Consider the following 14,416-nt stretch of genomic DNA (forward strand, 5'->3'; position numbering starts at 1 on the left):
GATAGCAACCCACTCCAATATTCTTTCCTTAGAAATCCCATGGACAGAGGAGCCTGGTGGTCTACATCCATGGGGTGGCAAAAGAGTCAGACACAACTTAGTGACTAAACAGCAACAAGTATGTAGTTTTCTATTGGATCATAGTACACACATTTTTTTTTTTTTGCAATTTTCTTTTCTTTTTTACCTAAAAACATATCATGGACATCTTTCTGATAGTGGTCCATACCAATCTATTGCATCCTCTCTCAAGCTGTTTAGCACTCCTCATTGGCTACATGCCAGCATTTATTTAACCACTTCATGACTGAAGGACATTTAGACTATTTCCAATTCTTCACTCTTATAAATGATTCCCCACTCCATAATCTTTTATAGATTCTCCCATATGTCTGAAGGAAAAATTCCTAGAACTAGGATTTCTGGGGCAAAAAACAAAAAACACCCAGTTTAAATCTTGATCAGTGTATCCAAATTGACTTCTCAATGTGAAATTGAGAAGGTATTCAAAAATGAAGGTGCCTTATGTAAAGGCACACAATATTGCTCATTATCAGAGAAATGCAAATCAAAACTACAATGAGGTACCACCTCACACCAGTCAGAATGGCCATCATCAAAAATTCTGAAAGCTATAAATGCTAGAGAGAGTGTGGAGAAAAGGGAACCGCTACATCGTTGGTGGGATTGTAAGTTGGTACTATGGAGAACAGTATGGAGGTTCCTCAGAAAACTAAAAATAGAGCTATCATATGATCCAGCAATCCCATTTCTGGGTTTATATCCAGACAAAATTCTAATTTAAAAAGATACATGCACCTCTATGTTCATAGCAGCACTATTCACAATAGTCAAGACATGGAAACGACCTAAATGTCCATTGACAGATGAACAGAGATGTGGTACATATATGCAATGGAATACTACTCAGCCGTAAAAAATAATGCAATAATGCCATTTGCCTCAACACAGATGCAACTAGAGATTATCATAGTAAGTGAAGTCAGAAAGAGAAAAACAAATACCATATAATATCACTTATATGTGCAATCTAAAATATGACACAAATGAACCTAACTATGAAACAGAAACAGACTCATGGACATAGAGAACAGACTTGTGGTTGCCAAGGGGGAGGATTGGAAGAGGAATGAGTGGGGATATGGGGTCAGCATGTGCAAGCTATTGTGTGTACGATGGATAAACAACAAGGTCCTACTCTATAGCACAGAGAACTATATTCAATATCCTGTAATAAACTATAATGGAAAAAATATAAAAAAGAATGTATATGTATGTATGTTTATATACATATATATATATATAACTGAATCACTTTGCTGTTTAGACCCCTAAAACTTTTTATTATGAAAGTTTCTTAATATAAAAACCACAAAATAATAATGCTGAACTGCTGTGTAGTCATCACTTGGCTTCCACGATTATCCAGTCTTATTTCACTTATACCCTGCTTTCCCCTTCCACTACATGAAGTTGAGATAAAATTCATGTATCCTCTTCATTTATCTGTGCACATCTCAATAGGTGCCTTTAAAAGATAAGGATTCTTGTGCTCACTTTGGCAACACATATACTAAAATTGGAATGATACAGAGAAGATTAGCATGGCCCCTGCGCAAGGATGACATGCAAATTCGTGAAGCGTTCTATATTTTTTAAAAGAATGAAACTAGAACACTTTCTAACACTATACACAAAAATAAACTCAAAATGGATTAAAGATCTAAATGTAAGACCAGAAACTATAAAACTCCTAGAGGAGAACATAGGCAAAACACTCTCCGACGTAAATCACAGCAAGATCCTCTATGACCCACCTCCCAGAATATTGGAAATAAATACAAAAATTAACAAATGGGACCTAATGAAACTTAAAAGCTTTTGCACAACAAAGGAAACTATAAGCAAGGTGAAAAGACAGCCTTCAGAATGGGAGAAGATAATAGCAAACGAAGCAACAGACAAAGGATTAATCTCAAAAATATACAAGCAACTGCAGCTCAATTCCAGAGAAATAAATGACCCAATCAAAAAATGGGCCAAAGATCTAAACAGACATTTCTCCAAAGAAGACATACAGATGGCTATCAAACATGAAAAGATGCTCAACATCACTCATTATCAGAGAAATGCAAATCAAAACCTCAATGAGGTACCATTACATGCCAGTCAGGATGGCTGCTATGCAAAAGTCTACAAGCAATAAATGCTTTAGAGGGTGTGGAGAAAAGGGAACCCTCTTACACTGTTGGTGGGAATGCAAACTAGTACAGCCACTATGGAGAACAGTGTGGAATTCCTTAAAAAACTGGAAATTGAACTGCCATATGACCCAGCAATCCCACTCCTGGGCATACACAACTGAGGAAACCAGATCTGAAAGAGACACGTGCACCCCAATGTTCATCACAGCACTGTTTATAATAGCCAGGACATGGAAGAAACCTAGATGCCCATCAGCAGACGAATGGATGGTACATATACACAATGGAATATTACTCAGCCATTAAAAAAGAATACATTTGAATCAGTTCTAATGAGATGGATAAAATTGGGGCCCATTATACAGAGTGAAGTGAGCCAGAAAGATAAACACCAATACAGTATACTAACGCATATATATGGAATTTTAAAAGATGGTAACGATAATCCTATATGCAAAACAGAAAAAGAGACACAGATATACAGAACAGACTTTTGGACTGTATGGGAGAAGGCGAGTGTGGGATGATCTGAGAGAATAGCATTGAAACATGTATATTATCAGGTGTGAAACAGATCACCAGTCCAGGTTGGATGCGTGAGACAAGTGCTCGGGGCTGACGCACTGGGATGACCCAGAGGATGGGATGGGGAGGGAGGGGGGAGGGGGTTCAGGATGGGGAACACATGTAAATCCATGGCTGATTCATGTCGATGTATGGCAAAGTAATATTGTAAAGTCATTAGCCTCCAACTAATAAAAATAAATGAAAAAAACAGCTTAAAAAAATAAGGAAGGATTCTTTTTTAAAACATAGCCTCAAGAAAAAAAAAAAAATAGCCTCAATACCATTATCACATCTAAAAATTCCTTGATATCATCAAAAATCCAATTAGTGTTCAGATTTCCCAAATTGCCTCAGAAGTTTGTTTTTAATTTACTTATTTTTAATTGAAGGATAATTGTGTTACAGTAATCTGTTGGTTTCTGTCATATATCAATATGAATCAGCCATAGGTATATGTGTCCCCTCCTTCTTGAACCTCTCTCCCACCTCCCACCCCATTCCACCTCTCTAGGTTGTCACAGAGCACTGGTTTGAGCTTCTTGTGTCTCACAAGTTTTTAATGATTGTGTTGTTTGAATCCGGATCCACCAATGACCACACATTACCACTTGATTGATATACTTCTTACATGTCTTTTAATCTCTCTATTTCACACACATATACAACACTTTCTCTTATCTCTCATTAGAGGAATTCGGTCATTTGTCTTATAGTTTCCCACTTTTTGAATTTTTTTATTGCATCCTTGTTGTGTCATTTAATATGTTCTTCAGTTCTTTGTATTTCTCGCTCTCTCTTTTTTTTTTTTTTTGGCCACACCACGCAGCTTGTGGGATCCTAGTTCCCCAACCAGAATCAAGATTGTGCCCTCCGCAGTGAAGCACAGAGTCTTAACCACTGGACCACCAGGGAATTTCCCTTTCTGTATTTCTTTTAACTGTTATATCCAGAGCTGTGCTGTCCAGTATCATAGCCACTAGCCACATGTGGCTATTTACATTTGTATGAATTAAAAATCAATAAAATCTAAAATCCAGTTCCTCCTTCACAACAGCCATATGGCAGTACTCAGTAATCATGTGTGGCTGGTGGATACTGTATTGGACAGTACAGAATAGCACATTTCCATCATCACAGACAGACATTTGGACAGAATGCTTCTAGAGACATCGTCATATCCTCTATGACTGTTTAATTATTTTTTCCTCATTTGTGCTCAAGATCAAAGATGCCCACCCCAAAGTTTGCATTAGTAGGCAGGCTTAAGTAATATGAGAAGTCACTCACATGTGCCAGACCACCCCTGCCTGTTTTAAGTGGCAGCCACCTGTGTTTACAGACAGTGATCTTATGTTTGCAATGAGACACGCAGCTACCTACGAGATTCCGTGATGCTAGAAGGTCAGCAGCTCCCAGCGCACTAGCAGCCCTGACCCTACCCTGCCTCCTCAGAGGGAAATTGAGGGAATCAAGGCTAAGCCAGAAGGCTCAGGCTTGCAGTTCTAGGGCGTGCTGGTTCCAGAATACTCCCGACCATTCTTCCTTTCCCAGAGGGGCAGGTGCTTCTGTCTGGAATCTTCTTCCTGCCTTGTGTCTTTGTCTTGGCATGTGTGTAACGAGCACATTTCAGAGCACACCAAACAGGTTTCTCAGCTTGTTTCAGTGACACTAGGCAGAGCCCGGGGCGGGGAGGGGTGCGGCTGCTCTGGACGGCGAGCAGTCTGGCTGGCTATGCTTTCTAGCAGAAACCCCATACCAGAATCCTGAGAAAGCCTCAACCAATCTATGAGAAAATGGATTCTCTGGGGATCCTGGTAGGAAATAGTGTGGAAAGCAAAACATTCTGTGAGTGTAGGGTTAGGAGACCATCGTTCATGGGTTCATTCATTCTAAAAATACTTATTGGGCCATAGACTGTGTTTGGCACTAGGATCAATGGTGAACCCAATAAAAGTTTCTGCCCTCAGTGTGGGATGGACATGTACACACTGCTATATTTAAAATGGATAACCAACAAGGATCTACTGTACAGCAAAGGGAAGTCTGCTCAATACTATTAACTACCTAAATGGGAAAAGAATTTGAAAAAGAAAAGACACATATCTAACTGAATCACTTTGTTGTACACCTGAAACTATCACAACATTTTTAATCAACGGTACTCCAATATAAAACAAAAACTTTAAAAAAAAGTTTCTGCCCTCACCAAGTTTACAGTCTTGGAGGAAGCAGATTCATAAACAAGCCATTTGAACAACACCGTGATGGGGGTGGTGCTAGGGAGTGTCATTAAAGTACCTCAAAGAGATCCCTGCCCCTGACATGGACTTTCATGGACACACAGTTTAAGCTGAGACCTAAAAGTGAAGTAGCGGTTGGGCAGGAGAAGAAGAGGGTGGAATGCTGAAAGAACATCCTGGAAGAACATTAGAAGTAAGCGTGCATGTGGCATTGGCAGTACAGGACGATGCGGTTGGGCCGCAGTGGTCAGGGTGGGAGGAGAACGACCAGGGTGAAGAGCGGAGAGACAGGGACTGAGCAAAGCCAGCTCTGGGAGCTGAGGCCGGTCCGAGCTTCCTGTGCCTTGATTTCTTCCTCGCCAAATAAGCATAACTCTAACCATGCAGCGTGATGGTTAGAGCCCAGTGACCTAACAGATGCAGGAGTATTTTACCACCCATATCCTAAAGTCCCAGTTGCAGAAAGAAAACTGTACTGGTCTGTATAGTCTTTTACCCCTGGAGCCAGTGTGAATTAGAGAGCTATGTCCTGGCATCACGCTATGTCACGGCATTGAACTCAGCTCCTCTGGGCCCACGAAAGGCAATAACACACATCTCCTGTCTTCCCAAGTCCATGTTCAGCGATGCCAGGTTGGTAGCCCAGCTAGGGTATTTACATCATGGAAATTGGCAAACACTACAAATCAAAGCCATCTTTTCCCCTTTGTTGGAGAGCTCGTTAACCAGAACACCACCAAGATGAGGAAGAAAGGGATGGGAACACGAGGAACCCTGGGGCAGCGATTATCAAGGAATGTCCATCCACAACCAGAAAGATTCTTCACAGCATGGGTCTCTCATTTTTTTCTATCTGAAGCTGGCCCACCCAAATCCAGCCCTCACGGAAGAGAACAGCAGGGCCACCCTTTCATGCCAGCCTGCTCTCAGACGTGGATGAGGAGTGCCAGTGACGCCCGGGTCACAGGGCTGGGACCGGAGCCTCTCAGATCAACAGCTGCTGGGAGCCACTGTCTTTGGCTCATATGGCCAGCGAGAAATTGGACTTCAATGTTCTGAATAGGCAGAAAAAGATACCTCCTTGCTCCCTTCTGCTCCCTTTCCTGGGGCTGCCAGCTGGCATTTTTTTGTCACTCATCATGGCTTCCTGCAGTGGAGATTAGACCCTTGATGAAGAGGACATGTAGGCAAGAAAAAGTCTTTAGCTGTAGGAGGCTCCAAAGCAGGTATACATTGGCAAAATGGGGACACGGACATAGCTCAAAGCACATTTCAAGTAATGGGGGCTTTTTTTAAGGATGACCTAGAGAAATACTGTTTTTATCTGTGGCTAGCATGCCTGGATACTCTTCAATCCTGGAAAAATAGCTAGTTGGGCCTGCTAGAATTTTATGTCAGGAGCAGAGACAGCAAAATATCAAGGTTGGAGTTGAATTTAAGTGGCAGTGGTGTGGCCTAATATTCATTCTTTCATTCATCCAACAGATGCTTTCATTCAACAAATACAAATATTGAGTTACTAGGTGCCTCTAGAATGTAAGTCCCGTAAATGCAGAGACAGCATCTGTCTAACTAGTGTAGGTTTTCAGTCCATTTGTGTTGAATAATAAGTCGATGGCGTTGCTTTGACAGGTGTGACTGCTTTGTACACACCATGGTGCTTCGGTCATGTCTGACTCTTTGTGACTCTGTGGACAGTAGCCCGCCAGGCTCTTTTATTCATGAAATTCTCTAGGCAAGAATACTGGAGTGGGTTGTCATGCCTTTCTCCAGGGGATCTTCCCAACTCAGGGATCAAACCTGCACCTCTTTACATCTACTGCATTGCCAGGAGGGTTCTTTACCTCTACTGACACCTGGGAAGCCCATGGGAAGTATAAAGATGGACAAATTGTAGACCGTGCTGAGGCAGAGCTCAAATCTGGTGGACAGCAGACAAGTAAACCGGCAGTTACGACACAGGGGGATGAGTGTTGTGCTGGGGGAAGTGTAGGGTGCAGTGGCCCACAGAAAAGGAGGCTCAACTCAGCCTTGTGGGATGAGACAGCAAAGGCTTCCCAGAGACCGAGATGCAGAAGACATAGACTCCATGCCAAAGACATTGGCATCTATTTGACAAGACCTTATGGAAAAAACAACCATCCATGTATTCTGCAACATCTCATATTCCTAGGAAGACTACAGACTTTATCTTATTGGGAATATGATTGCAAATAACTGCTGGAATACTTCTATGGCTTAGCCCTCAGAAGCAGTTTCTATTTCTCAGGGACGTTCAGAGGATTTCCCTAAATTCAAGCTTCCCACTCCAATGATCCAGGGCCCAGTGTGACAGGCGACTTGTGGGTCTTCAGTATTTCTCTGATGTCCAGTCACTCACTCCTAACATCAGGTCCAGCTCTGTAGGCAAGCAGGGTACTCTCCTCTAAGGTCACATCTGTTCCATTTGATAAAAAGGAGAGGGATGCTGTGAAGTTTGATTTCAAAGAGGCAGACACAACTGCAGAGGTGCAGAAGGTCCTGGTGGTGACAGTCTTGTCTCAGGGACAGCTGAACTGAGAGCGGAGATTTCTAACTTCCCAGGGCTGTCTATTTTCAGCAAAGGTCATGCAGACTTTTTCTTTGGGTATCACCAGATTAAGATGCCAATACGTCTGAGTGGGCACACATACGCAAAAACACCCGGGGCTGAAAGGAGGGAGATTAAGAAGTAAAGCATTTGAAACCCAGATGTAACTTTGGGACAGCAGAAGACAAGCCCAGCCACTTCAGCCCCGCTTGCCAAAGTCACTTTCCCCGAGGGTCTGGGGCGCTCACATCCCTTCATTCCTTTTCACATCCTATCCCGTGTGGCACCTTTACTCACCAGCCATTCTCTGGAGGAACACATACACGAGAGCAGAGAGAGTGGTGGAATAAAGTGCCTCTACCCATGACTCTTCAATGGCTAGCAACATTTTGCCAATCTGGTTTTGTCTCATCCATTGCCCTTATTTCTGGTATATTCTGGTATATTCTAAAGTAGTTCCTCTAAGAGGGAACTCTGCTCAATGTCATGTGGCTGCCCAAATGGGAGGGAGTGTAGGGGAGAATGGATATGTACATATGTATGGCTGAGTCCCTTTTCTGTCCACCTGAAACTATCACAACATTGTTAATCGGCCACACTCCAATACAAAATTAAAAGTTTAATAAAAAAGGGAAAAAACAGAGATCCTCCTGGAGCTTTAATCATCCACTTAATCTCCCATTATCATGAGCATTGGAAGGAAAGGTAAAATTCACCTTCTTCGCTTTGCAGTTAAGGAAACAGAGGCCCAGAGAGGTGCAGTGCTTCAAGGACCAAGTCTATAAGTTGGGTGTCACATCTTGGGGCCACCTCCAGTGCCCAGACCAGACAGCTCTGTGATCAGAAACACTGTGCTGTTTAACTGCGTCATTGCTCCTTCCACTCCAGAAACCTCCACGCGGAGGCAAAAGATAGAAAGAACCTGGGGGAGAAAGCCAGTGTACATGTGAGCAAAGCTTCCCCCCCAGGGGAGTAGTGGCAGTGATGGTGGGAAGGCCATTTGACTCATCTTTCCTCCCTCTGTGTGGTGGCTTGGGCTCAGCTTCTCAAACCATATGGAAAGACACTCATAAACCAAGCACCACACCTACAGGAAAAGCTCTCTCGGGGAATGGGAAAAATGAATGAGGGCAGAATGGCCCCCCAGAATGGGTGAGATGGCTCCTCCCTTTGTCTTTCAGGCTCCCACACACCTCCAGCCTTTCCTCCAAGGTCCCCTGTGCCCTACCTGGAGGAAGACAAGGCCACCAACAGCTTCAGGACCAGAGACCCCGCTCATCTCAAAAGCAGCCCCAAGCTGTGTATCAAAAACCAGCTGATGTCAGGAGCCAGGGATATGGCTATGAATATGTTGGGGATTACTTCCTGTGCTGGGGGGATGAAATCACCCCCAAAGCAATCTCAGAGAAATGTTTGGAAGGAAAAATGAAAGCATGCTAATAGTGACCTTGAAAAGAGGCTGCTGGTTGTGGGTGGTTCTGTCTCTGACCACTGCTGTGAACTCCTGCTTTCTTCCCCCTTTTTCTGCTTTGCTGTGCTGTGCTTAGTCGCTCAGTCATGTCTGATTCTTTGCAACCCCATGGACTGTAGCCTGCCAGGCTCCTCTGTCCACGGGGATTCTCCAGGCAAAAATACTGGAGTGGGTTGCCATGACCTCCTCCAGGGGATTTTCCCAACCCAGGAATCGAACCAGGGTCTCCTGCATTGCAGGCAGATTCTTTACCAGCTGAGCTACCAGGGAAGCCCTTTCCTGCTTTCAGTTCAGTTCACTCAGTCGTGTCTGACTCTTTGTGACCCCATGGACTGCAGCACACCAGGCTTCCCTGTCCATCACCAACTCCTGGAGTTTGCTCAGACTCATGTCCATCAAGTCGGTGATGCCATCCAACCATCTCATCCTCTGTTATCCCCTTCTCCTTCCACTTTTAATCTTTCCCAGCATCAGGGTCTTTTCCAAAGAGTCAGTTCTTTGCATCAGGTGGCCAAAGTATTGGAGTTTCAGCTTCAGCATCAGTCCTTCAATGAATATTCAGGACTGATTTCCTTTAGGATGGGCTGGTTGGATCTCCTTGCAGTCCAAGGGACTCTCAAGAGTCTTCTCCAACACCACAACTCAAAAGCATCAATTCTTTGGCATTCAGCTTTCCTTGTATTCCAACTCTCACATCCATACATGACTACTGTAAAAACCATAGCTTTGACTAGACGGAGCTTTGTCAGCAAAGTAATATCTCTGCTTTCTAATAAGCTGCCTGGGTTGGTCATAGCTTTTCTTCCAAGGAGCAATCATGGCTGCAGTCATCATCTGCAATGATTTTGAGTGCGGCAGTGTATACAGGAGACCTTTTGAAGGAAGTTGCTATTATCTTCATTACTTCCACCAAAGTTTTATCTCAAGTCAAATAGGGAGGGAACAGAGCCCTGCCCATCAACAGAAAATTGGATTAAAGATTTACTGAGCATGGCCCCGCCCATCAGAACAAGACCCAGTTTCCCCCATAGTCAGTCTCTCCCATCAGGAAGCTCCCATAAGCCTCTTTTCCTTTTCAGGCATGGACAGAATGAAAACCACAATCACAAAAAACTAATCAAACTAACCCAGGGATCAAACACAAGTCTCTCACATTGCAAGTGGATTCTTTACCAGCTGAGCCACAAGGGAAGCCCAAGAATATTCAAGTGGGTAACCTATCCCTTCTCCAGGGGATCTTCCCAAACCAGGAATCAAACCAGGGTCTCCTGCATTGCAGGTGGATTCTTTACCAACTGAGCTATCAGGGAAGCCCCCATATGGACCACAGCCTTGTCTAACTCAATGAAACTATGAGCCATGTCATGTAGGGCCACCCAAGACAGATGGGTCATTGTGGAGAGTTCTGACAAAACATGGTCCCCTGGAGAAGGCAATGGCAAACCGCTTCAGTATTCTTGCCTTGAGAACCCCATGAACAGTATGAAGAGGCAAAAAGATATGACACTGAAAGATGAACTCCCCAGGTCGGTAGGTGCCCAACATGCTACTGGAGATCAGTGGAGAAATAACTCCAGAAAGAATGAAGAGATGGAGCCAAAGCGAAAACAATACCCAGTCGTGGATGTGACTGGTGATGAAAGTAAAGTCTGATGCTATAAAGAGCAATGTTGCATAGGAACCTGGAATGTTAGATCCATGAATCAAGGTAAATCAGAAGTGGTCAAAGAGGAGCTGGCAAGAGTGAACATCAACATTTTAGGTATCAGCGAACTAAAATGGGCTGGAATGGGTGAATTTAATTTAATTCCTGCTTTAGGATCCCTGATAACTCAGGAAGGAGGCAGGAGGGACCAGGGGAAAGAAGGCTGGCATGTTCCGGGTGCCTGATTGATATTTGATTAGGGGGAAAGAAAGAAATGCCATGCCCACTGACTCACAGTGGCTGGAGATACAGAAGGCAGACGTGGGTCTGCACCCTCCCAGCTCTCTGCCCAGAAGCAGGAGAGGCCTGAGACAGAAGACTTCAGGGAAAGAGGAGAGAGATACATGACAGAAGTCACAGGACAGAAGAGACATTTTTTAAATTGGAGGATAATTGCTTTACAATGGAGATGTTTAGCTATAGAGCCAATAATAAGAATCTTCCTTGCACTGGTTCACCTTCTATTCCTCAGTGTCTCTCACCTCCCTATTCTCCTCTATAACACTCCAACTTCTAGTTATGTACATAATTGTTTACTTATAAGTTTGATCTTTGTGTCCCCCTACAACTAGACAACACCTGGCATAGTTGGCACTCAAAAATACGTAAGGGACTTCCCTGCTGGCCCAGTGGCTAAGACTCTGTGTTCCCGATACAAGTAGTCCAGGTTCGATCCCTGGTCAGGAAATTGGATCCCACATGCTGCAACTAAGAGTTTGCGTGTCACAGCTGAGAGTTCACAAGCCACAACTGAAAGATTCCATGTGCCACAACTAAGAGTTGGTATAGCCAAATAAATATTTTAAAAAGATACTTCTTGAAAGAAAGAGTAAGACGTAGGACTGGAAAAGTCAGTCCAGAAGGTATAACAGCAAGCTCATTACTCCCCTCTCCTCCTTTGAGCAAAAAATCTCCAAGCATTCTAATTTAAATACTTCTTATTTGCTAAGAATTTTACTCATTGTTTAATTTATCTCATTAGGTCTCTCAGCAAACCCATGAGAAAGTGTGTTCAGGGTCCCCAAGAATCCTCAGGATTCAGTAATTCCCTAGAAGTGCTCACAGAACTGAGCAAATCTGTTATACATAGCCCGCCAGGCTCCTCTGTCCATGGGATTTTCCAGCCAAGAATACTAGGGTGTGTGGCCATTCCCTTCTCCAGGGGATCTTCCCAATCCAGGGATCTTCCCAATCTAGGTCTTCCACATTGCAGGCAGATTCTTTTCCATCTAAGCCATTAGAGAACCCCCTTATATGCAGTTACAGTTTATTACAGTGAAAGGTTACAGACTAAAGTCAGAAATGAAAAAAAAGAAAAGCACATAGGATAGAATCTGGGAGAGACCTGGCACAGACAGCATTTATTTCTCCCTGTAACAGTGCATGACAACACACATGAAGTACTGCCAACCAAGGAAGCTTGCCCATGACTCTATGTCCAGGGTTCTTATTGGGGGGTCAGTCAGGTAGGTGTCACTGGCTTCCCATGCAGTTGACCTTAGTCTCTAGCCCCTCCAGAGGTCAAGATTTTACTGCATAACCCAACCTCTCCCCCAACATAAATCACATTGTTCACTTAGACTATCTGCTATGTCCCAAGGCTCCAAGCAAACAGTTCCTCTTGTCAGGCAGGATTTTCCAGGAACTTAGAGGTTATGTCAGGTGAATGGGCCAAATCTTCCACTGGAATCTGCAGAGTTTGGCTAACACAGATTTACCGAGTTTACTACACAAAGAAGTATTAGTATTAGCCCCAAAGTATGAATGATCCATACTAAGAATCAAGAAGGCTAAGTGATTTGGCCACAGTTACCAAAGCCAGAATGCAAACCAACGTCTTCCTTGACTTTAACATATGTGTTCTATTGCACCCTAGTACCACTCCCTGAACAAGTGAAATTCCCTATGATAAAAAGAAATTCTCATAGTATGTCTCATAAGCCTGGCCTCAGATAGGAATGTCCGGATTCAGACCTTCTGGTGATCTCAATCCCCCAGCAACAGATGGTCTGGGATTTATCAGGGCCAGCCAGATATGATGTTGTTGAGTGAGTGCTGGGTGGGTGGGGGTCTCCCTCCTCACCAGAGATACATGAGCACAAGGGCCAGCAAACACGTTCTTAAATGTACTTCCTTGCCTCTGATATCTGCTCCCAAAGGATTGTCACCATGAGGGAAGGAGGCAGGATGGCTCAGCTGGCCAAGAAAGCAACTAGGAAGTGAGGACCAGGCCAGTCAGCTTGACCCTTTGCCTCGTGAGCAGAGTGAAGTCACCGGGGAAATTACGTTTACTTTACCCAGCATTCCCCGGGCCTGTCCTGCCAATCTGCAAAGTGGTTCAGATGGCAACACGAAGTCACACTAGCGGAGTGGAGCTTCTGAGAAGCCTGCCAGCAAACAAGCCTGTATGACTTTGTTCAACTCAGTGATTCCTGAGCCTATTTGAGTATGGAACCCTTTCTGAGTATGTGTAGCACTAAATTGTTACAATTCAGGGCAATTTGGAAAATAGGACCCCAACTCTCCTTTTTTTTTTTATTTTCTAGCTCATGCCAATAGATCTTTCAAATAATTATTATCAGTCATAATTAGTAATCTAATATGCATTCTTTCCCTCCAAGAATGGCAATTCCTGGATGTTTCTGGATTAATTCACAAATTCATTCATTCACCAAGCATTTATTAAACACCTGTTGGTGTCCAGGCCTCAGAGATAGAATTTCAGAGGTGTTTCAGACGTGAACCCTAATTTATCCGGTAGGGAATTCATAGCCTGGTGACTGACAACTTGAGCCAAAGGCCAGGATGTTTTTCTCTTGGCTCCATCCTCCCATGATGGGCCATCTTGTGACCAGCACAGGGAGGTAAGCTGTTAGGTCAGCACGTTGGTTTTGGCCCCACCCAATGCCAGGAGTAGAGAACCAGGCCAGCCTCTTTCTAAACAAGTGGGGAGTGCCACTCATGCATGGTAAACAGCTCGTTACCCAGGAGCAGGCTAAATGCTCACTGCCGCAAAGCTTTTTCCCTTGTCTGCACTCTCTGTGATGGTTCCACTCAATTTGGGCTCCTTTTCTCTTACCCTGTTATCAATCCACCTGCCTCCTTCTTTATTTTCCAGTTGGAAATAAGCTCAGAGCTCGTTGGCAGATAGACCTGCTGCTGTTTTTGAATTCTGCCATTTGGTTATTTCCCTGTTTTGCAGTTTTACTGTCTATAGGGTTATAATATGTATTAATCAAGACATTTTCAGTTTCAGGGGTCAGAAAACAATTCCAGGCAATTTCAATAATAAACAATACATTGAGAATATCATCTCATTTAACTGTGTATCCTTGAGTCGTAGCTGGATGTAGGCATTCAAATTTTATTGCCAAGGCTCTATCCATCAATACCTATTATAGTTACCTGTTTATCTCATGATATCGCTAGTTCTTCTGCCTTCTGCACCTTCATTCAAGAAGGTGTGTCTGGTGTCTGGGAAATGTTATCACTGGTAGTCCAAGGCTCACCACCTCCAGGCTCATGATCCAAAAGAAACACTCTCTTCTTGGGTGTCTATATATCACACATCAAAGAAGATTCTAACTGACCCTATTTGGAACACATGCCTGCCCTGTGCCAGCATTATACCAGGAGGAT

General features: G+C 43.7%; 1 protein-coding gene and 1 non-coding gene across 2 annotated transcripts in view; both read left to right on the forward strand.

Moving 5' to 3' along the window:
- SH3RF2 (SH3 domain containing ring finger 2) overlaps nt 1-14,416 on the forward strand; it is a 144,467-nt gene that overhangs the window by 41,634 nt on the left and 88,417 nt on the right. The gene's annotated exons all lie outside the window — the stretch shown is intronic.
- Nucleotides 1,571-1,677, forward strand: LOC133062949 (U6 spliceosomal RNA). Its single transcript, XR_009694268.1, has one exon. It is a non-coding gene; the product is annotated as a U6 spliceosomal RNA (small nuclear RNA).

Source organism: Dama dama, chromosome 9, assembly GCF_033118175.1.
Source record: "Dama dama isolate Ldn47 chromosome 9, ASM3311817v1, whole genome shotgun sequence".
Lineage (NCBI taxonomy): Eukaryota > Metazoa > Chordata > Mammalia > Artiodactyla > Cervidae > Dama > Dama dama.